This window comes from Hippopotamus amphibius, chromosome 9, assembly GCF_030028045.1.
Source record: "Hippopotamus amphibius kiboko isolate mHipAmp2 chromosome 9, mHipAmp2.hap2, whole genome shotgun sequence".
Lineage (NCBI taxonomy): Eukaryota > Metazoa > Chordata > Mammalia > Artiodactyla > Hippopotamidae > Hippopotamus > Hippopotamus amphibius.
Window position 1 is genome coordinate 61,804,748 of NC_080194.1, and position 24,578 is coordinate 61,829,325.

Sequence of the window (24,578 nt, forward strand, 5' to 3'; positions counted from 1 at the left end):
TAACCAAAAGTTTAAAATAAATACAGATGAAAGCATACTGATATAAATACATGCATACGTACTTAAATCTACCATGTGGAAGAATTCCGAATAATTATGTAGACACTCTTAGTACATAAAGCAGCAATACACAACTCCCCACTCCTTATGTGTGGGCTGTGCATATTAACTTTCCCCCAAAGAGTACAGTATGGAAGAATGGTAGGATCATTTAGTTTGAGAAACCTGACAAATACGACATCTGCCAAGTGATCAGGGTTAACATCACCCATGGTAAGCCACGTTGATAGCACATACCCTTGATATGATGTGAAGAAAATAGTGCTTTACCCTCTGTTGCCTTTCTCCCCAAAACATGTAACTCCAGTCTACATGAAACATCAGATAAATTCCAACGGAGGGGCATTCTATAAAATACCTGAGCAGTACTCCTCAAAAACAAGGAAAGTTTGAAAAATTGTCACAGCCAGGAAGGAGCCTAAGGAGATATGATCACTAAATGTAATATGACATCCTGGATGGGATCTTGAAACACAAAAAGATATCAGATAGCAACTAAGTAATCTTAATAAAGTATAGACTGTGGTTAATAATAACGTATCAATATTATTTCCTTAACTGTGACAAACCTTCCATAGTGATGTGAATTGTTAAGAACAGGGGAAACTGGGTATGAGGTATATGCGAGCTCTGCAAATTTTATGTAAATAGAAAATTATTCTTAAAGTTTCTTCTTAAAAACAGAACAACTAACAGAGAAGCCTAATATAGTTGGATATTATGGAACTGATTTGCTTTAGTATATTCACTGCTAAAATAAAAGATGCACAAATACAATGTAATTCTTTTTCATTCATTTATTCAACCATTTCGTAATTAGTTGAATACATATATTATGAACATCTATAATAAACTGGTTTTCTGCCAGGTATTGATATAATTCTCTGTCCTTGTGGTACTTAGAGCTAGTGGTGGAAATAGATACTAACTAGTAATTTCAGAAATGTATCCATAATTACAGGCTGGCAAATGCTAAAGAAGAAAGCAACATGGTAATACAATTTAGTGAGAAGGACTCATTGATTCTGCAGCCTTTGGGAAAGTCTTTCATGGTGTTGAAGAATGAGTATTTTGAGAAGTGGTATAAGAGTGTTTCTGAGAAAGAGAATAGAATTTGCAAGCACCTTCAATGGGAGGCTAGAGTCTCTTATCTGTCTCACTACTCCCATGGCTTCACTTATTATCTACAAGCTAATGGCTTCTCAGTTTATATTTACAGAGTAAATCTTGCTCTGAAATCTCAGCCCAAATATCCAGCTGTCCAACTGTCACCCCATTGGAATGTCTCAAGAGCATCTCTGAGCACAGCACACAGCATCTTCAAAAATCAAATTAACATCCCTTCCTCATGCTACATTTCTGCACTGATCTATATCTTTGGGAATAAAAATATCTGTACAGCCAGAAAATGTAAAATATGATCAGTGTTTCTATGAAGAGAACAGTTTGAGACGAAGCTAGAGAGAAAATGGGGGCCAAATCAAGAAGGGCAGTTGAGGACATGCGAGAAATATTTGATTTTTCCTAAGAGCAATAGGAAGTCACTGTTTATATCTGTGATGGTGAGAGATAACATGAACAGATAACTTTTTTAAAGAGTGTACAGTTTGCACTGTGGAGAAGGGACTGAAGGATAGTCAGAGCTGATGTGTAGGGAACAAAGATAAAGAAATCAGCAAGAAAAATATATCCAGGTAAAAAGATGATGTGAGCATATCCAAGTAGTACAACTCAGGGGCGAGGCATCACAGAAGACTCTATATTTTCTGGCTAAAGTGGAACCATAATCAAAAAGAAAGCAGAAAAAGGAAACAGTGTACAAAGTTGGGAAGGCACTTGAGGTAGATGAGAACCCAGGTCTTCTGGCTGATGTACCTGGGCTTCTTCCTCTGACACTGCTCTCATCCCTGCCTGGGATTCTGCTTTCCTCCCTTGTTATTCTCCCTGGGTGGGTCCTGAATTCCTTCTGTTACTCCCTGACTGAAACCTTACATCTGGGAGCTGGGTTTGTCAACAAGGCTGGAAAGGTACAGAAAAACAGATGCTAGAATATCAATTAAACACTCCACCTACTTCAGAAATTATCTCACATCATCCTGCTTTCTTTCACTGTGGGGGGAAGAAATCCAAACTGAGGCAGAGACATTGCTTTTAGGGCAGGCACAATAACACTGAAGAATATCAGTGCTACCAACTAGCTGAGAAACCACATCATTTTTATCTTCCTTTTCTCTGTGCCTAGCACATAGTAGGTGTTCAATATTTACATGATAATTGGTGCTGCTCTCTTGAGTTTATAATCTAATGCAGGAGAATGAGGTCATTGTAAAGCAATTTCTATAATAAAACCTCTGGATATATCTTGCTTATTGATTTAAGCCTCAGCAAATCAAAGAGGTAAACTATTTTATTCATCCCATTTTACAGAAGAGAACATTGAGTCAAAGAGTTGAAGGTTTTCCAACGCTCACTCAACTAGAAGTAGTAGAAACTCTGGTGTTTCATGGCAGATTTATATGAGTTTTGCAGTTATACCCAGCTTGCAGAGAGCTAGGGCCAGACCTCAGTTGTTCTATTCCAAGTAAAATATTCTTCCACTAACAAGCAAAAAATTAGTAATGAGTAGTTAAAGCAGAAAGATGCACAAAGCTTTAATGCTTTGCTCTAAGCATTTTAGAGCTACACACAGAAGTGGGAACTGGAAATCAACATTTGATTATACAGCTTCTTAAGAGTGCAGAGAAGGGAGAAATGCACAGTTGCGAAATACTAACATCAACAGTCTAAAGATATGCGATTTTTCTTTGTGGACCCGAAATCATTTCTACTTCTCTCCACAGAATGTGAGGACCCATAGACCAGCACCAGCTTCATAAGTAACAAAGTGGCAACCGAGAAGGGGGGGCAGAGAGAATGGCCTTGACATGGGATTGCAGGTCTAGGCCTTGACCTATCCGTGAGGACCAGCTTAGAATTTTCCCTGAAGGAGGCCATTGAGCACCTGTGAAGTGACTCTGAAAGTGCTGAGTCTTATCTAGGCAGCTGACATTCACGGCAGGCATGTGGGAGAGCGGGGAGCTGAGAGAAGAGGGTACATGCTGAGAACACAGGAGAGCCCTACAGGATGTGCAAACAAAAGGGCAAAATCCAACTTCAACCTGTTGTAAGCAGAGGTTTAATAAGGAGTCTTAATTTTGGCCTTGGGATTTGGGGGCACAAAAAGAAGCCGGAAATATAAAACCACTTTTTGACAAAACTTGATTCAAATTTCTGGTATTGGTTTTGTGAGGAGTGAGGGGATAATCTCTGTGAACCTCAGTTTACTCATCTGAAAAATGTGGATAATAACCAACTTCAAAGTGCTGTGAGCTATAACAGAGATTAGGTATGCAGTACAGCCAGGACGGTGCCAACACACAGGAAGCACCCAACAGTGGCTAACTGTTGCTGTTATTCTCACACACGTCAGAAACTATCATTTCTGCAGCTTAATACGAGAAGCCAATTTTAATTCCCTTAAAGCAGAGGTTTTATATTTCTCCTCCTTGGGATTGTTGGTGTACCACAAGCAGGATGGAGTTGTCTAAACAAATATTTATGTCAGTGAATTTTATTTCTCATTTTTAAAGAACTTATATAAACAGAGAGTGGTTACCACATCTCTATGCCCTAAACACCAACTTTCAACACGGTGTCCATATTAAACGCTGCTGTCCATAAACAGGTTTACTGCTTTCCCCAGTCACAACAAGATTCACCTGATTCTGACAGCTACAGTGGAAAGTCCATCGTACTTGTATTACCTGTACAGATGGAGAACTCCTTTATTTGGAATGATAACTTTCTTCCAGACGAAAGGATATTACTACCATTTTGGCATATTGCCCTTCAGACAAAACTCCTACACTTTCAGCCTCACAAGGAATTGGTATTGGTTTGTTGGGAACTCAGAGAAGTTGTGGAATTATTCCTTTACCTAATAGCCTACATTACAACCTAGAGATACTTGCATTCACAGTTACACAAAGGCTATAAATCCATTAATCAATTTTATTTCCCTTGCTGGCTCTAAGAGTCCCTGTTAATAGAAATCACTAAGAGCCTCATTCTTCATCTTGGATCACTAACAGGACATTTGTCAATTTATCAATACCCATACCTGGCCTGCATACCTCCTGGTCTCCATCTCTTCTCGAGAACATATAATGAGAAAAATGAATAGGTTAATTTGGTACATATGGATAAAAAAAAGGAGTAGTGAGGAAAGTGAGCAGACAGGAAAAAAGTATTGGCAAAAATCTATGGATGTCAGCCTAGGGCATTTGAATTTATTCCATATGTAATGAGACTCTGTTGCCATTTGAGAAGGTGAATGACATGAAAAAACCTGTGCATAGAGGGTTTTATACAAAAGTGTTGCACTTTTTTATTTGGAGAAATTAGAAGTTTTTTTGTTGGAGAGATTAGAGGCAAGGGAACAACATATCCTTATGGGTAGTTAAGTACCTAGAGCCTCTACTAAAAAGGTAAGAAAAATCAAAGGTAATGTATGAAAATGACATAAGAGGAGCAAAGAAGGTCACAAATGTTTGAACACCAGGGATGCCATCTGGAAGAAAGAAAATTTCAGTTTGATCTTAAATGATTCTTTTCAACGAACAGCAAATATTCCATGCATGCCTAAGAATATTTATGATGTACAATTATAGAAACATATGGAACACAAATATATAAATAATTTATGAAGTAACAATGCTAATATCATTAGGCATTTAGATGAGAAAAAATATAATGTGTTCAAGTCTAGCCTAATGAACAAGGAAGATAATGTAAAACATCCTTCAGAAAGCAAATTCATGTGGAGCTGACAACCTGACATCTTAATCACAACAAATGATTCTGACTGTTGGAAGGAAAGTGCCCAGGAAAAGATAGGTCAAAAGCTGAAAAAGAGATTATTTTCTGTGTGATTTTCTCTAAAATAGGAGTTATATATCCACGTACTCACTTTTTTTTTCTGTATCCGAAATCTTTATCTACGAATATTTCCAAATCTCTTTCCTTTTCTCCTCCTCTAGTCTTCCATTTCATTTGAGAAAAATTGACAAATGTATTTCTTACAAAGGTCAGAGATCTAAGTGTCACCGAATCTGGAGTCAAAAATATAAACTGCCACTTCAGGCAAAGGGGAAATCTGTTGGATCCTGGATATGCACTATGGGAAGGGAGTTAATAACAACAACAAAAAAAATCCCTATCTTCTATGCTAAGCAATGGTCTATAAAAAAAGTGAGATATTATTGAAAACCCTCCTGAAAACAATGAATAACAGAATGTAACAGACCAAAGGAGCAAACATAGACAATTTCAGAAAGGGTCAGGAATATAAACCAAAGGGTCTATGACAGTAAAAATTTAGGAATCTCTATAAATGTCCCAAGTTATCACTTATTACCTATTTTCCCCAAGTGATTAGCAGTAAAAATTCATGAAATGAGAGGGACCCTACTAGGGAACATCAAGGGAAATAGGAGCTATGGAGATATGTTTCACTCCACGATCAAGTATCAAAGAGAGAGGAATTCTGCAGGATGGAATGAACATGACAACCATATTTGCAAACTCTTCCTTGGGCCCAGTTGACAATCTCTCTCTTCTTTTCCAAGGTCAGAGGAATGAAATTCCTGTTTGAAGACTTTTCCCCAACTACTGATACATTCCTAGACAGCAAGGGTTAATAATTCCATTCATCCTTCATGTCCCTGAATTCTTATGATTTCCGTGTTTCCTTTTGAAAGTTGGTCTTGAATATTTAAGTGAGGGTTTATCACTTTCTCTTTGTGCCCAAAACATTTGAGAATCTCTAGCTATTAAGAAAATATTATTAGATATAATCACTCAAAAAAATTTAAAATTTCTCAGAGATCTGATTACCTAACAGATCTGGACTCAAAACTAATATAAGAATAAAGGAAGTTTGAAAAAAAAAAGTAGCATACGCTATGTAGTTATCATTTACTGAAGATTCGAGTGAGAAGGGAAGAAAAAGGTATTTAGCTGATTTCTTGAAGCAGTGGAAATAAATGACACTTAGGAAAAGTGATTTTCCTTAGAAAGGAGAGAGAAGGTTTCATAGATGAAGAAATCACATGTTATCCCCATGTTTATATGATACATGTTAGGACTTGAAAGAATGCTGTGATATTGAGTTCAGGTCCTGGTCTAGAAGGATCCCACATGCTGCAGAGCAACTGAGCCCGTGTGCCACAGCTGCTGAGGCCCGAGCACCTGGAGCCTATGCTCCGCAACAAGAGAGGTCACCACATTGAGAAGTCCACGCACTGCAAGGAAGAGTAGCCTCTGCTTGCTGCAACTTAGAGAAAGCCCATGCGCAGCAATGAAGACCCAAGGCAGCCAATAAATAAATAAATAATTTATTAAAAAAAAAAAAAGAATGCTGTGATCTAACCCAGGAGTTGATAAATGAGTAGCTTAGAGTCATTGCACTGTTTGAAATCTTGCCATCCAAATGGGCTCAATCACAATTAGAGCAGTTCCACTTGTATCTGTTTTACATATTGAAATGCCATTTTTATATGTTATAATATAATAATAAAAATGTCATTTGATTTTTTAAAGGGTTCTTGACTTCCACTTCTGGTCCTGTTCTCTAGCAAAACAAACATAACTGTTGAAAATTATGAAAAACAGCCCTAACAATTTAAAGTTTCTGAAAATTTTTCTAAAAGCACAGCACAAATGAAGAAACACTTACGCAAGAAAATCTTCTAAACTGATAAGAATAGCGAGAGTGTGTGGCATTTGAATCATAACCCTCTCACTCCTCACTTGACAGAGATTGTTTTGAATCTGTAGATTAACTTGGAGAATGTTGACATTTTAACAATAAGAAGTCTTCCAATATATTAACAAGGAATGTCTTTCCATTTGTACAGATCTGTACTTTCATTCAACAATGTTTTGTAGTTTTCAGTGTACAAGTCTTAAACTTTTTTGGTTAAATTTATTTCTAAGCATCATATCCTTTCTGTTGCTGATGCAAATGGAATTGTTTTCTTAAATTTCATTTTCAGATTGTTTATTGCTAGTGTACTGAAATACAATTGATTTTTATACATTTTGTATCATGCCACTTTGCCGAACTCCTTCATTAACTCTACTTTTTTAAAGATTGTTTAGAATTTTGCATGTATAATATCATGCCTTGTGTACACAGAGATAGTTTTACTTCTTGCTTTCCAGTTTGGACAACTTTTATTCCTTCTCTTGCCTAACTACCCCGACTAATACCTCCAGTACGGTGTTAAAAAGAAGTAGCGAGAAAGAAACAGATTTGTCTTATTCTGGAATTTAGGGAAAATTATTTTAGTTTTTAACCATTAAGTGTGATGTTAGCTGTGGCTTTTTCATATATATTCTTCACCAGATTGAGAAAGTTCACTTTTATTCCTTGTTTCATAAGTGTTTTTATTTTTAATCATTAAAGGATGTTGGCTTTTTCTCGATTTATTGAGATAATCATGTGGCATTTTTTCCATTCATTATAATTCTATGATTTACCACATTGATTGAATTTAATATGTTGAACCTTGCATCTCTGAAATAAATCCCATTTGAACATTGTGTAAATCTTTTTATATATTGTTGGATTCTATCTTCCAGCATTTTGTTGAGGATTTTTTCATTTATATTTGTAAGTGATACCATTTTATGATTTTCTCTTTAGGGTAATACTAGCCTTGAAGAATGAATTGGGAAATGTTGCCTCCTTTCTATTTATTTAAAGACTCTTTCTATTTATTTAAAGACTTTGGTTGGTGTTAGTTTTTCTTTAAATGATTGGTAGAATTCATCATAAGCTATTTGGCCCTGGGATTTTCTTTGTAGGTTATTTTTTATTACTAGCTCAATATCTTTATTTTCTATAGGTCTACTCAAATTTTCTATTTCTTCTTGAATCAGTTTTGGTAATATGTGTGTTTTCTAGGAATTTGTTCATTTCATATGTTTCTAATTTGCTGCTATTCAGTTGTTCACAGTATTCCCTTATAATTTGTTTTACCCCCTGTAAAGTTAGTAGTAATATCCTCTTTAATTCCTGATATTAGTAACTTGAGTCTCCTTTCTTTTCTTTTCTTTTTTTTAAATTTTATTTATTTATTTATTATTTTTTGGGGGGGTACACCAAGTTCAATCATCTGTTTTTATACACATATCCCCGTTCTTTTCTTTTATTGATCAATCTAGCTAAAGGATTGTTACTTTTGTCAATTTTTCAGAGAATCAAATTTTGGTTTCATTGATTTTCTCTATTATTTTCCTATTCTCTATTTTGTTTATTCCTACTGTACTTTTTATTATTTTTTCCTTCTTGTTTGAGTTTAGATTGCTCTTTCTTTTACAATTTCTGATGTTGGTGGTTAGGTTATGAATTTGAAGTATTTATTCTTTTTTTAATGTGGCCATTTACAACTATAAATTTCCCTCTAAGTACTGCTTTTGCTGCATTCTATATGTTTTTGTGTGTTTTATTTTTGTTTACCGCAAAATATTTTCTAATTTTCCTTGTAATTTCTTCCTTGATCCAATGGTTATTTAGGAGTGTGCTGCTTAATCTCTACATGTTCATAAATTTTCCAAATTTCTATTATTATCTTCTTATTTCTTTCTATTCTGGTTGGAAGACATACATTTCACATACAATCTTTTAAAATTTTGAGACTTCTTCTATGGTCTAACGTATGATTGATGCTAGAGAACATTCCATGTGCCCTTGAGAAGAATGTCTATTTCCTACTATTGGGTGGAATGATCTATATATGTCTATTAGCTCTCATTGGTATATAGTATTGTTCAAATATTCTTTTCCTTGCTGATGTTTGGTCTAGCTATTCTATCCATTATTTTTCAATGATTAATAAGTACTGCAAGTCTGCATTATAGTTGAATTTTGTATTTCTACCTTCAATTCTGTCAGTTTTTGCTTCATGTATCTGTTACTTTGTTGGTAGGTGTATATATGTTTATGTATATTCTCAATTGATTACTCCTTTTGTCATTAAATTATAGATTTTTCTCAACATACATGGAGTTATGTTCTGATAAATCCATTGTAAGTTGAAACATCGTAAGTTGAAAATATATTTGATGTATTTAAATTATCGAATACCATAGCTTAACCTAACCTGACTTAAACTTGCTCAGAACACGCACATTAGCTTCTAGTTGTGCAAAATCACAAAGTCTATTTTATGATAAAGTGCTGGATATTCATGTAATTTATTGAATACTGTACTGAAAGTGAAATAATGATTTTATGGGTATAGAATGGTTGTAAATGTATCAGTTGTTTACCTTTGTGATTGTGTGGCTGTGTGGGAGCTGTGGTTAACTACTACTGCAGAGCATCACGAGTATCATACTACATGTCACTAACCTGGGAAAGGATCAAAATTCAAAATTCAAAGTACAGTTTCTACTGAATGCGTATTGCTTTGGCACTATTGTAAAGCTGAAAAATCGTAATTCAAACCATCATAAGTTGGGGATCATCTGTATGTCTTGTTTTGTATCTGGTAACAATTTTTAAAGTAAATTTTGTCTATTAGTATAGCTTTTTTATATCTCTTTTGAGCACTGATCACATGAAGTATTTATTTTTCTTCCTTTTATTTTCAATCTGTTTGTGTCTGCATCTAAATTGAGTCTCTTGCAGGGAACATATTTTGGGGGCATTTCACTATCCATTTAACCAGTTTATGCCTTTTTATTAGATAATTTAATCCATTTATATTTAATGTAGTTACTGATAAGGAAGACCTTACTCCCACTATTGTGCTATTTGTTTTCTATAGCTGTCTCATGCCTTTTTTGTTCCTTAATTCTCCCAATACTGATGTCTCTTGCATTAAATACATATTTTCTAGTTACTCTTTTAATACTTTATTTCTTTTACTATATTATCTTGAATTATTTTCTCAGTGATTGCCCTGGGGATTACAATTGACATTACAATCTACTTCAAATTAATACCAACTTAATTGAAATATTGTGCAAAATATTTGCTCCTATAGAGCACTTCCTTATCTTTATGCTGCTATGTCCCAAACTGACACCTGTATACATTGTTTATCTATTGCTTTTCAACTTCAAAATTTCCTCAGTAATTTCTATCTTTTTATTAACATTCTTTCTTTGGCAAGATACAATTCTCATACTTTCCTTTAATTCTTTCTATATGGTTTCCTTTAGTTCATTGCACAAATTTAAAATAGTTTATTAAAGCATTTGCCTAGAAAGTCTAACTTCTAGTTTCCCTTAGTCACAGTTTCCATTAATTGTTTTTTCTCTCTTATGTATGGGATACTCCTTTTTCTTTTTGTTTGTTATGAATATAACTTAAAAATACTCAACAAAATACTACCAAACCAAATCCAGAAACATATGAAAGTAATTATACATAGTAACCAAGTGGGATTTATCCTAGGAATTCAAGGTTGGTTTAACATCCCAAAATCAGTTAACGGAATTCACCCATAATCTCCTAACAAAAGAGAATAATAGTATTAAATAATAAAATTAATTTCTAATTAACATTAGGAGAAATTGAGTGTAACAATAATGGAATATATTATAAGAAGTTCCAAATGTTTCTGTTATTACTTACTTAGATTAGATCAGCAGATATTTTGGGAAAATTGATAGAATTTCAGCTTGGAAGAAAAGAATGTTGAGTCACATGTAAAGCAAGTTTGGAAATTATCCTGCTTTAGAAAGGTAAACCCCTAAACATTGAATCCAGGGATCTAAACATGAACATTCAAAGGGATGTGATGTACTCTGGTTTGACTTTGACTTACCCAAATTCACAGGTCTTGGAAATTCATTCCTTGGTCCTATTTCTTCCAACTCTTCATGTTAATGACATTTTTTTTTTTTTAACCAAACCTAGCTACATTAGATACTTCAATAAATTCATATTTGATACAATTTACATTTTTTTCTTTTTTGCAGAAGGACCTAATTTAGTGTGAAATCTGTAGGTCAGGGACAGATAGGTGATAAGGTTATAGTTTTAGATAGCCTGTCTGCTTGACATTTCTTTATCAGTAATAGAGGTTTAACTAGTGTCAGACTTCTTGGAAAAAGAGGCTAAGAAGTGTTAAGCAAGATACTAGTGCCCTAGTTAAATATTCTCTTCACAGAAGAGAAGAATTTGATTCTTAATATAAAGAGTACTAAGCTTAAAAGAAAGAAGTCCAGATGTACAGAAAAGAGGTTAATAGAATGCTGTATGTTGGTGGATATATGTGTTCTTAAAATTCACTTTTGGCATGTCTATGGTTATGTAAATATGCTAACTCTAACTCATTCATTATTGGCATGAACAGAGTGGTTCTCAACCCATTAAAATGCTGATGCTCAGGCCTCCATAGTTATAAAATAAGAATTTCTTGTGTCTGTACCTGGGTATTTTTAAAAAGCATCCCATGGATTGATGTAGCAAGGATTGAGGAACACTTTCATAGTAGACTACCTATTCCAACTGGTCTGATTTAGGAAATGAATGAGACAGACATTGAGCAGAATGTACTAAGTATCTCAAGCTGAATGAGACTGGCAAAGCTACTGGCTAACTGATATTTTAAAAATAAGCCATTCATGGTTCTCATAAAATTAAAAATGTGTAATTGTGTTTTGGTGAAAAAATCCCAAGAGGTTGCTCTAATTGTTTCCACAGTATTTATTTTTATGCCTTTTAATTCATTTTGAGGGTATAGCATTGTGACAGTTGGGGATTGCTGTGGTGGAAAATAAAAAACCTTCTTGAATGGACTCTATCTGAACACAAATGAAAAAAATTGAGGTTTTTTTTGTCTTTATTTTACTATTTATAACTTGAAGAATTATGACCCCTTATATCTTGAGGGCAATGAAAAGGAAAAATTGTGTTTTCATATTAGCTGTCTGCAACAAATCAAGCAAGAATAAAAAGAAAATTGATTTCTTTGCTAGAAATTTGATGGGTATAGTAACTTGTTTTAAAGAAGAAAATAAGGAAAATTTTCCACCACCTATATGCCAACATCTGGCCAAAGGAAAATGTGCAAAATGGAAAGACAGTAAAATAAGCTAGGGTGGTGCTTATTTAGTGTGAAAAATGAAAAGATTTTAAATTTAGATATTACACTAGAACAAATGAGGATTTAAGTGTCATCTCCTTTGGCACCTTTGAAGATGTGTATCACAGACTATATTGGAGGAAAATATCTCATGAAATTATGATTGGGATAGTGAATAAATCAATCAATAAATAAAAGCAAAACATAAGTGGATGGATTTAAGAAAAACAGTGTTTTATTGCATACAAAGTAATTGTTAAAAAGTTAATTGTAAACAAAATAAATAAGCACTGACCTATTTTTTCCAGCCCCAACAAGCTCCTTTCACCCACATCTTGCTTAATTTCCACCCGGGGTTCAGGGTTGTCCCAGTTTTTAGGAAGAACTGATCTCAGCAGGAAGAATTGTTAGATGACCACAATAGTACTTAAGTCCTATCATGGACTGCCCTTGACCATTTATTTCCATTTCAATAACTGTGCTTTTTTTCTGCCATATTTCCTTGATATGGCTACTAACATTAACTTATTTGTGAAATTCTTCTAAAATTGAGTCTCTACCTATCAAAATAAAACTTCTCTTAACAGTTGGACGTCTTGCCCCAAATTAAACCTATTTGAGTAAGCAATTTTCATTTTCAAATAGACTGTCCCTTTCAACTGTCCCTTTCAACTGTATGGTATCTCTCTATCCCCTGCATAGAATAGAAGCCTTATGTTTGGCACATTCTCCTTCCGAAATTAAGGGTCAGAATTTGTTAATCCCCAAACACAAAGCCCCCACTGAAAATTCAGCTAATACTTCTGAGTGGCTACTATGATTCTTGCACATAAAGACCTCAAAACTATTGTCCCTGCACTGAAAAGCACCACCATCTGGAGAGGACGGATACATGAATATGTAATTTTAATGTACACTAGGATAGAGATAACTAAAAGATAGTAAAAAGGAGGACATGATCAGCTTTAATTGAAGAGAAGGAAAAAGAGAATAATGTTTGAGCTGGGGCTCAAAAGGTTGCTAGAAGCCCAGGTGGTGATTGAAGACGGAGAGAGAAGCTGGTAGAGAAAGAGATAACAGTTTGCACAAAGGCGACCTGGAGTAGGGCACATTTGTGATGATTCCACTAAGGAATATCTTGATTCTCCATAGTTGAGGGGTAGATGAGTATAATTTGCCTTCAACCCTCAGCTCCTTGAGTTAAGGTATCTTTTCATTTTCTCCTCAAAGGTTGTCTACTGCCCTTCTCTGCATTTAGAGGCCTATAGGCACTTGGGAAGGAGCATCATCATTCATCATGACATTCCCAAAGCTTTGGGGTCTCTCAGTCTAAGAGGGAGTGAAAGACACTTTGAGAAATATTTTACTTGCATTTCTCCATAGAAATAATTCTCGAGGGAGGAGTCTCTGAGGGAATTTATATTTGGGGGAGAAATAGATGCTATAGAATAATAGAATTTTATATTTAGAACCTGTGATAGTTATTTAGCTATTGTTTTACAGACCCAAATACACCCTGCCATTATCACCTACCTACCAATGAGGTGGACAAATTGATACATTCTGTTGATGTCATTTAGTCTCTTTCCCAAGTTGCAACAATGTTTGCTCAATAAATCCATGTACAAAGTAGCCATAGTGACAGAGATGGAGGCCTGGCACGGGTTCAACAGCACAGCTTTCCTTCTCACACAGGTTGACCTGCCTGCCACCACTGAGTGCCAAATCTGCTAATACCAGAGATCAACTATGAGGTTCTAATAAAGTAACATCCTTTGAAGCAGAGGATAATTCACTCACCCAGTACATTGATTATATTGGACTCCTAGCATCATAAAGCATACCAAAATTGCTTTCATCAAAATAGATGAAAATCTGCATATGGATTTGCTTTCTCTGTACTTCTGCCAGTCCCACCACCCATGGACTGATGAAATGTTTCTTATTGTCACATTCTCCCACTCAGCATTGCTTCTGACTACAGAACTCATCTCACAGCAAAAGCAATGCAACACAGTTAGTTCCTATGGAATTCACTAGTCTTACCATGCACTCCTACCTAAAAGCAACTAGCCTAATAAAATAATGAATTCACCACTGAAGATTCAGTTAAGGTACCAGTTGGGAGAAAACATCCTAAAGAGTTGAGGTCTAGTCTTACAAAGACAGTGTATGCTTTGATATACTGACCAATATTTCTCCTGTGTACATCCTCTATAGGTGCTAGAAATAAGAGTGAAAATGGGAATGGTTTCTTTCACAGTAACATCTTATAGCCCACTTACAAATTTTTTTTCCTGCCAGCATAATTTTGAAATTGTCTGGTTTTTAGGTATTAATTTCCAAAGTAGAAGGACTGCTTCCACATGGGTATATAGAAATGCACTGAATTGGACATTTAATTGAAGAATATTTTAGATGCTTCATGCCATTGAGCATATGTTTATGAAAGAGGGATTCTACATTGGTTAATGATTCTATACTGAATGATTCTGATTATCAAGGTATATTTGGGTTTCTGCCACATGGTAGTGACAGAAATACTGGGTAAGAAATTCAGGGAATTCTCTGGAGAGTTTTTAGTGTTTCTATACTCAATAGCAAAATTTAATGGAAGACCTTACCAACCAAAGAAAGGCAAAATAACTTAAATTCAGATCCTCTAGGGATAAAAGTTTGAAGCTAAATAGGCAATGGGTGGATTCAGTCATTAGCTGCTGTTTTTCAGTCCCAAAGATATCTTACTTTACTTTGCGATACTGGGGCTGAGACCCTGTAAGCTGCACATCTCCTTTGCTAGCTGGATCCCTGACAGACACTGGCAGTAGACTGGAAGAAGAAAAAGGGACTTGCTCCTTCTTGTTTATTTCAGCAACTGCTCATTATCCCCAGAAGGGCAGTGGCATCTATCCTCCAACTTTTTGTGTCTGAATTCCCAACAATGTCATCATCATTCCCTCTAAGAAGTTTCAATATAGTTGGGCTATAACCCCTCACAGAAGTCTGACATTCAGTTTTGTAAAACACTGCTGAACATCTGAAGTATCAGGGTCAGCTGACTAGAGCCCCCCACTCAGAGGTTTGAATTCCTGCTCTATGAGGCTCCTCTTCCAATGTCAAAATACCACAAGGTACCTACACTAACTGAATATCCCCGTCAGAAGTCTGAGTCCACTTCCGTGAAGGACCTCCAAATGCCACCATCTCTAACCATTCTTTATCTCTCCCCAGCCCTAAAGGCAGTACTGCTTCCTCCAGCTCCTTCCCTGTATATATTCTTTCAGTTTCTTTTTTCACTTTTCAATTCTGTAATCTATTTAACCTATTATTTGCATTAAATTATTTCTGTTAAGATAACTGGCATTGTTTCCAATTTCTCTCACTCAATCCTGACAGCTAATATGAAACACACACACACAAATCTCTATCATTTTTGATAATAACCTACAGAAAATGAAGTTCTTCTTGGCTAATTGGTCATGGGTTAATTTTTTTCTCATACAAAGTTAAGAAAAATCCAGGCAGTTATTATAGAGTGTACCTTGAGGACATAAGACATAGGACAGTACCAGAAATACTTGAGGTATAGTCAGATTTCATATATTTTACAGATGAAAACATATGTTCACAGAGTCAAGTTTTTCCAAACATACAAGTTTTTCAATAACTGATGCACAATGCATTTTCAAATTAAAATTAAAAATTACATCCTGGGTTGCACTAGTGAAATTTCTACTGCTCAGTAGCCACATTTGCAGACCTAGATCACTAGCTTTCTTACTCTTAATAGACTATGATGATATAACAACCTCTGAATATAAATTTCAAGCCATATGTGACAGCTGCATGATGCCAAAGATCAGAGTACAAATAAAATGCCACTATCCAATGATATTTCCATTGTTCATCTTTGTTCTGATTTTTCATGTGCCCACAAGACTGTCTGAGGAGGGAAGCACAGCTCTCCCACGTCAATCCCACAGTAATAACAGTGCTCCATGAGAATTATTCTGGATGGAAAATGGGACCACGGCAGCACTTGAATCTTTATTTCTTTTTTTATTTCTAAGTTCTGATACTTATGAACTTTGATTCTTGGGTTTACAGCACTCCGCTTCAGCAATTCCTCTGACATCAATTCTGTCTCAGCATCTGAACACTTTTTTTTTTTTAATGTCTTAGCTGTTATTTGCTGCTCTCTCAGGATCCATTCCTCACTCCCTATTCTTTGCCCCAAGGTTTTTGCTCGATTACTTCCATCTTGACACTTACCACTGACACTAGTATTGCTTTCACTTTGTGACTGGGAAGGGAGGAGAAAATTAATACTTGTCAGCAATCAGTTCTGTTTTGGCTTAAGAGGCAAAAATGTTGCTAGAGAATGTCATTCCTAATTTAACAATAAGAAAAAATGTCGTTCCTAATTTAACAATAATTTGAAAAAAAGAAAAATTTTGCCCCATCCAAGAGCTAGAGTCACAATGATTCCAGGCAAATGATTCCAATGGGTGACAAAACATGTTGAAGAGAGACTGAATATGTGAACTGTTTCGACTTTGGCAGAATATGAAAGGAAAGGGTAAAAGCCATTAAACTGAGTAAGACAGAAATCACTGAAATCTTGGGTCTTCCAAGGTGGTGCTGTGGTTAAGAATCCGCCTGCCAATGCAGGGGACGTGGGTTCGATTCCTACTCCAGGGAGATCTCATGCCGCGGAGCCACTAAGCTAAGCGCGTGCGCCACAACTACTGAGCCTGCACTTTAGAGCCCATGAGCCACAACTAGTGAGCCCATGTGCCTCAACTACTGATGCCTGTGCGCCTAGAGCCCGTGTAGCCCCCGCTTGCCGCAACTAGAGAAAGCCCGTGTGCAGCAATGAAGACCCAAGGCAGCCAATAAATAAATACATTTATAAAAAATGAACAACAACAACAAAACAAAGTCACTGTGGATAAGCTAGTCCACTTAAAAAAAAAGAAATTACTGAAATTTTAACATAGTGATTAAGCTACGTGTGGGCTCCGGAACAGTTTAGAATTCCTGAGAATCCAAAACACAGAGAAATACACAACTACTTCCCAGCTCTTTTCCCCAGACCTCTGCTGGGCACCCATTGAAGGATTAGGAAGCCTGCCTCAGTCTGAAGGTGAAGGAGGTTTACCTGGAGAGGCCCACTGTGCCCCTGAGCACAGGATGTTAATTGGCTGCTGGTGAGAGGTGGCAGAAAACCTGCTCAGACCGCAGAACTTTCTTTCACATGAAGAAAAGACGTCAGCTACTGGGTAATGGAAAATGTTGGTTCACAGACCACCTTGGGAACTTGCTAGGTGTAATCTGAAACTGGCCCCCTTAGCAGAGGGCAGGGAAAGACAGAAGAAAGAGGCAGACCACTTCTGCTTGGTAGGTGGCAGGTTTAATAAGCAAGGGAACTTACATCAGAGGCTTGTCTTGGGGGCTGCAAGATGAGTAGATCTCCACATCTGCCCACCAGAATCTTAAGTTTATAGAGAGGCTTTAACTGGATTCAGTCATATACACTGTCCAGATGGTCTCAGCAGCACCTCACTCTCTCAAGGCTAGGTCTTTGGAATAAGGTCCTCTGTGGGAGCAAATGGTAGGCAGACTGTACATTCCTAGGACAGAGGAGAAGGTTAGGAGCATCTGATTGCCTGGATTCAGCTCAAAGATCAAACCACAGAGGCTGTATCTCCTCGATGACCTTCAACAGGGGGAAGCATTTTCACCTCCACCCCTGCCCTGTTTCTGCCTGTTGCCAGACCAAAATTAGCTGCCTCTGGGAGACAGTTAAGAATTCTGCCACCAAACTTCATGCTGTACTGACATTAGCACAACCCCACAATATGAAGCTGGAGGCTTGTTCTGCTATCTTTTTTTCTCCCTGAAATTAAAGGGGGCTCTGCTGTTTCCCTTTTTTTTTTTTTGAGGGATAAGAACTTTTCTTAAAAAACAATTTTTCTTTTGGTAAATATTTATCTTTCTCCTGATAGATTGCTTTGTATAAAGACACAGCTACAGAAAATTCATTACTGCCATTTTGACGTTGTGAATCTAGTAATGTGTCTTTCCTGAGATTCCAACAGATTCACATCCTCACTGTTATTTCTAGATTATTGTGACATTTGTACTTGACAATAGTTATCTTGGGCCTTGCTGACTCCAGGATGGAAATAACATTTGTATTGTACATCCTTGATTTTCTCTGTTCTCTGCTTTGCCAATCCTACATGCAGAAATTTTGTTTTGATATTTCCAGAAACCCTCACATTATCTAAATTACCTTAATAAAACAGTCATATGATAAAAAGACAGTTTATGAATAATTTGACAAATGAGGTTTTGAATAGAGCATTTCCTATGGACATTTTGAACATCAGTTATTATTCTTTGATTAATTTTTCCTCTGGGGAAAATATGGGATAATTTCTCCTAGATAATGTTCTTTTAGAATTGAAACCACATCTTTTTTTTTTTTTTAGTTTACTTTTTGAAGTATTTCAATGTGCTTCACTTTTAATGCTTTTTTTCTCATTCCCTTAGCAATATTTCCTTGAAGTTATAAATTCAGGCATGTATCTCTTATTGTTAAAGGGAAAAAAAAGCCATTCTAAAAAGCTCTTTTTCTTCATTCTTTTTCCCCTCAAACAATTTGCTGTCCCTTCAATTTTAGTTTGTCATCACATTTTTAAAACTTTGGTCTAATTTGACATTTTCAATTCCCATTCTATTTTCATTCTACTACAGTTTGACTTTCATCCTCACCACTTGTTATGAATTGAATCATGCTCACCCCACCCCAAATTCATATGCTGAAGTTCTAATCCACAAGAACTTATAATGAAACTATTTGGAGATAGGGTCTTTGTAGAAGTAATTAAATTAAAATACCATCATTAGAGTGGTCCTTTACCCAATCTGACTAGTGTCCTTATAAGAAGAGGAAATTAGGAAATGGACGTGTAGAGAGGGAAGACCATGTGAAAATATTGTGAGAAGACAGCCAGCCAAGGAGAGAGAAACTGATCCTGCTGATACCGTGATCTCAAACTTACAGACGCCAGGATTGTGAGAAAATTAAAGTGAAAGCATCTTAACGGCAAGGACCTTGTCTGTTTTGTAATTGTGTGCTGAGAAATTTAATACGCATTTATAAAAATATCATATTAACTATTAAAGCTACAACTTCAGATAGGTACTAATATTAGCAGAATTTTATGCCTGAGAAAAGGAAGACTTAGGGGAAGAATAAGCAGCTTGCCAGAGATTATGTAGCTAGATGTAGCAGCCTTGAGATTCAAAATGAAGCATGTCTGATGCTGAAAACCTGTGATCTTAATCACATGATTTACTGCTTCCTAGTCTTCTGATTTCTGGCCTCTTGATTGATTTTACAGTCCTGTTCATCCCTTGAACCTGATATTTGGTGCTATTTCAGCAGATCTGAACTTTGGATCTCTAAATGATGTTAATGGTAAGGATCTTCCTATAGTCACACTGCTTCTGCCTTCCTAGGTTGAATATCCTCTGTCATGTTAAACATTCCATTCTGCCTCTGAAACCTTCCACTCTGCCCCACAAGACCTTAAAACTCCTCCCTCTACTTTGCAGAAAAATGCGTCCTTGGGTAGGTCACCCTCTCTGGGCCTCAATTTCCTTATTTGTTAAATGAGGGGTTAAATTACGATCTTAAAATTCTCTTTCAGATTTAAAAGTTCAGCAAAAATAATGACAACTCATGTTTATCCTCTTTCATTTGGGATTTTTAAGTTATCAAGATTTTAATCTAAGCAATTTAATTTCCCTAGTACTAAGACATATTAATCCTGCAAAGAGTTGGGAGATTCCCCACATTGTAGGAGGACTATTCTTTAGGTTACTAGTTATAGCACATGGCCTCTTTATCAATTAATCAAGTGCAGCAACACTGTAGTCTAATAAGTATTTAATGATGTCCCCTATATGCCAGGGTCTTTGTTAGGTGCTTGGGTCTGTGTTTAGAGGCTACAGATGATTAATATACAAACCCAAACTTAAAGGAGCTCAAGATTGAGTGAGAGAGACAGACAAACTACAAATACATCTAGCCAAAGCAGACTGGCATCAGAACTAAATCCAGTGATAACAACAACAGCAAAATCAGCTGTGGAAATATGGTTAAGAACAGGTAGAACTGCTACTTGTTCTAGGAAATTAAGTTTAGGAAGCATTTTTAGAGCTGGTCAGAATCCAACAGTATGACAAGAAACCAAGAAACAGAGAGGGGCTTCTCTGCCATCCGGTATGATTCCTAGAGCGTACTTTAAAACATCTCTGTTTTCTGAGTTCACCTCCTTCTCTAACCCTGAGATTTCTGTCTTTCTGAGCAAGCTTCGGCCTTGCTATCACCAGCAGGCAGGCAATCTGCTATTCATTCCTGGAGCTCCAGGGACTTGCCTTCTGCCTGGACTATTTCTGAGCTGCCAAGTTGGCAAGGCTTTTAGTTTGCAGGCATGTGGGTCGGAGCAGCGTTCTTAGCAGGATGGCCGAGGCGAGGCTTGGGGAATAGAATGGAAAGGAAGCCTCATCAGCAATTACAGCCAAGAAGTCACTCCAAAAGATGTAATTAATCCGTAGCTGAGGAGTGAGGCAGGCCTGCCAATCCTGGAATGCTTTGCTTCAGGTTAGCTCCTAGCTGGGATTCCCATGTACTCAAGAGACAGGCTACAGGAGAACCAAGGAAGTGTTGTTGACCCTGGAGAGCACATACGAAATAGTGAGTACAGGACAAAAGCATCGCATGTGCTTTATAAAAGTCTCTTATACTCTACTCTCTTTACAAGAACTAGCCATCATATAATGCTTTATAAACTGTAAACTCACATTCCTATGAGCAAAGGGATTCAGTGAACTTCCCAGGGTCATACAAGTATCTCAAAGTGGAGCCAGGAGCGTTCACAGGCCTTTTGTGCCCAGGTCTCATGTTTCTTCCCCTAGAGGACTTCTCATCCACACTTAGAGTCTAGAAACTAGACTATGAGCTTCTAGAGGTTGGATGTTCCTTCCTGCCTTCTCCAGTGAGCCTCACTCAGTTCCTGAGTCGGTGCCTACTCAGCCAAGGAGAGCTTCGCCCACATCGGAAGAGGGTTTAAGATAAATGGATAAAGAAGATGTGAGATATATATATATATATATATATATATATAAATCTTCATTGATATGACTTACATATATACATATCTTCATGCATGGAATGCATGGAAACCTAGCATCAAAATATATTACATAATATGTCACAGGATATGTCAAAGGATGTTTAAAGAATTTGAACCTACATTGGAAACCGTTGCAAAGTTTAGGATCAGTTCTATTTTGGGCAAGAACTAATGAGGTTGCAAACTTCTGTACAAGAAAAATATATATATATGCACAGATATATATGTATACATATACACATACACATACATACACACAATGGAATATTATTCAGCCATAAAAGAATAAGATAATGCCATCTACAGCAACATGATGGACCTAGAGATTACCATACTAAGTGAAGTCAGACAGAGAAAGATAAATATCATATGATATAGTTTATATGTGGAATCTGAAAAAAAATGATTCAAATGAACTTATTTACAAAACAGAAACAGACTCACAGACATAGGAAACAAATCTATGGTTACCAAAGGGGAAATGGAAAGAGGCATAAATAAGGAGTTTGGAATTAAAATATACACATTACTGTATATAAAATAGATAAACAATGAGGACCTACTGTATAGCACAGGGAACTATGCTCAATGTCTTGTAATAACCTATAATGGAGAGGAATCTAAAAAAGAATATATATAAATATTCAGTTATATATGTATATACAACTGGGTCACTTTGCTGTACACCTGAAATTAACACAAAATTGTAAATCAATTATATTTCAATAAAATTTATGTAAAAAGAGAATCAGTTAAAACTGCAGGCTGAGGCTCCTGGGCACTCTAAACTGTAACCCTTACTCCAAATATTTGGCCCAGTTCTTATTCGCCTTTACATCCCCCGCCCCTCACTGCCTAGCCCCCACTTGCCCCCGGCACTCCTCCTCCCCCCACCCCCACACTCTGCCCAGTTTGAGCTTGCTACATTTTTCACCAACTTGTTCTGCTTGGTCGCCAGGGCTCCTGCTGCAGTAACCACTCTGCTTGACTAGTGTTCAAAATAACCACCCACACTGTTAGCTCTTGCTCTTGTGTTGGAGTAAGAGTACATGCATTTCTTCTGTTCTCCAAACCATTTATGAAGCAGCAAATAGTACAGATTAGGAACATGGGTTCATATCCTGACAGGTAACCTTTCTGTGCTTTAGTCCATCCGTCTCTAAGATGGGGATGATAATGGCACTTAACTGGTAGGACAGTTGTAACTATTAAACGGTCGGTCCATTGATGCCCTTAGCATTTGGTGCACACTAAGCACTCAAACGTTAGCTGTGCTTTCAGTATTTTAGTTGGGTTTTAATTTTGACCTATTTCCTGAAGTTCCTATTAACTTCACACTTCTGAGCTTTTCTTGTTTCGTTCCAAATTGAAAGTTTTTACTACCAAACTTCACAAGTCAAAATCTAACGCATTCTTCATAAAGCCACCAGTCATAGAGAATTCCAAATACGAGAATCTAACAACTATTCATTGAATACCCACTCTGCCAGGCAGGCTGCTAGGTGCTGCAGACTCAGGGGTTGAGGAGGACTGCTCTTGTGGTCCCTACTTCCTTGATGGTCTTTTCTTCACTCCAACATACTCTGGGCTGTTAAACCATTATTACTGCAGAAGTTACATTTTGTTTTATGTTACTTAGTTTTTTACATATCTGGACCAGGAGGCATTAGGTGGGAAGGAATAATATTAACGACTGCTTCATCCCCATGGCCTAATATAGCACACAAAGCATAGAGAGGACTTAACGATTGTTGAATTAACAGCTGAATGAACACATGCATGCAGAGATATGCTTGCTTTTGTCCATGTGAGCCTTCCTTGAGCAATGAGGTATTAAAGAAAAGGAAGTATTTCTAAAGCCCTCATTCTGTTGCTCTGACATTTATCCATAGTGTGCCATTTGGCACCAATATTCATCTTCTTTCCTGAGGAATTTATAAGCATAAAAGCTCCTAATTCCATCAGCTTTGCTTGATGGGTGTTGTTGTGTTAGGTTGGTTTAAAGTTTCAAATGTCTCTGTTTTTAGCATGCCCCAAATCTTAGAGATTTGATCTTCTTAGAGAAAATGAATAAACAACATTCCAACCTATTCCTTCTTTTAGGGTGTCACTCTTCAATCCTCTCTTCTTCAGAAAAGTTTTTACAAATCTGAGAACAGAGTCCCTTGGCAGACCTTAATCTGAATAGCAGAAAAAAAGAATTTGTACTATGAATTGGACTTATCTATTTGTCAGTTACCTATTAATCATAACTAGAAGCACAATTAAGCTGTCACTAAGAAACCCACTAAAGCCCTGTAATTGTGCTAATGCATTCTATTGTCATTTCTTCAAAAACACATTTTCCAGAGAATTGTAAAGTCCAGAAAGAATCATGGAGCTTTAGATCAATCCATTGTTACAGATGAGACTACTAAGGAACAAAGAGTTAAAAACTCTGAAGCTGTGAACAGAAGATTGAATATAAAAGATTATATAAAAAGATCATATATTAACTTCTGAATACCAAGAAAGATACCATTAATATTTAAATGATTAACAACTGCAGAAAATATTTGTAATGTTTATGACAAAAAGTGCCATCTAAAAATTTATGAGGAGCCTATACAATTCAATAATAAAAAGACAAATTAACCTAAGATAAAATAGCAAAGAATATACATAGACATTTTTGAAAAAAAAAATTAATCTATAACATGCATGGGAAACAGAAAAATACAAATAAATATTTTTCTACTTTTCAGAGTTAAAAAGATTAATACATTTCATGACAACTAGTGCAAATGAGGGTACAGGGTGGCCAACATGCTTTCATTCTCTGTTTGCGGAAATGCAGCTAGCACAATCATTTTTAGAAGGCAGTTTGGAAATAGCAACAAATTTTACATGTATTTAACCTCTCACCTTTCAATTCCAATGTGAAAAATCTATTCTTTAGTAATACTCACAAATGTTCACAATTTTATACATGTATATGTACACACACACACGTGTGTGTATATATATATAAGTATTGTTTAACAAAGAAAATATAGAAAAAAAAGTAGAAGCAAAATGCCTGTTAATAAGTGATTAAGTGATTACTAAAGAGTGGTGCATCCATACAACGGAATTCTTTTTTTAAAAAATATTTACTGAATCATTTAAAGATAATGATTATCTTTAT

The 24,578-nt window shown here is 36.2% G+C and overlaps 1 protein-coding gene across 1 annotated transcript in view; it reads right to left on the reverse strand.

The window, feature by feature from the left end:
- TYR (tyrosinase) overlaps nt 1-24,578 on the reverse strand; it is an 80,220-nt gene that overhangs the window by 13,545 nt on the left and 42,097 nt on the right. The window lies entirely within an intron of this gene.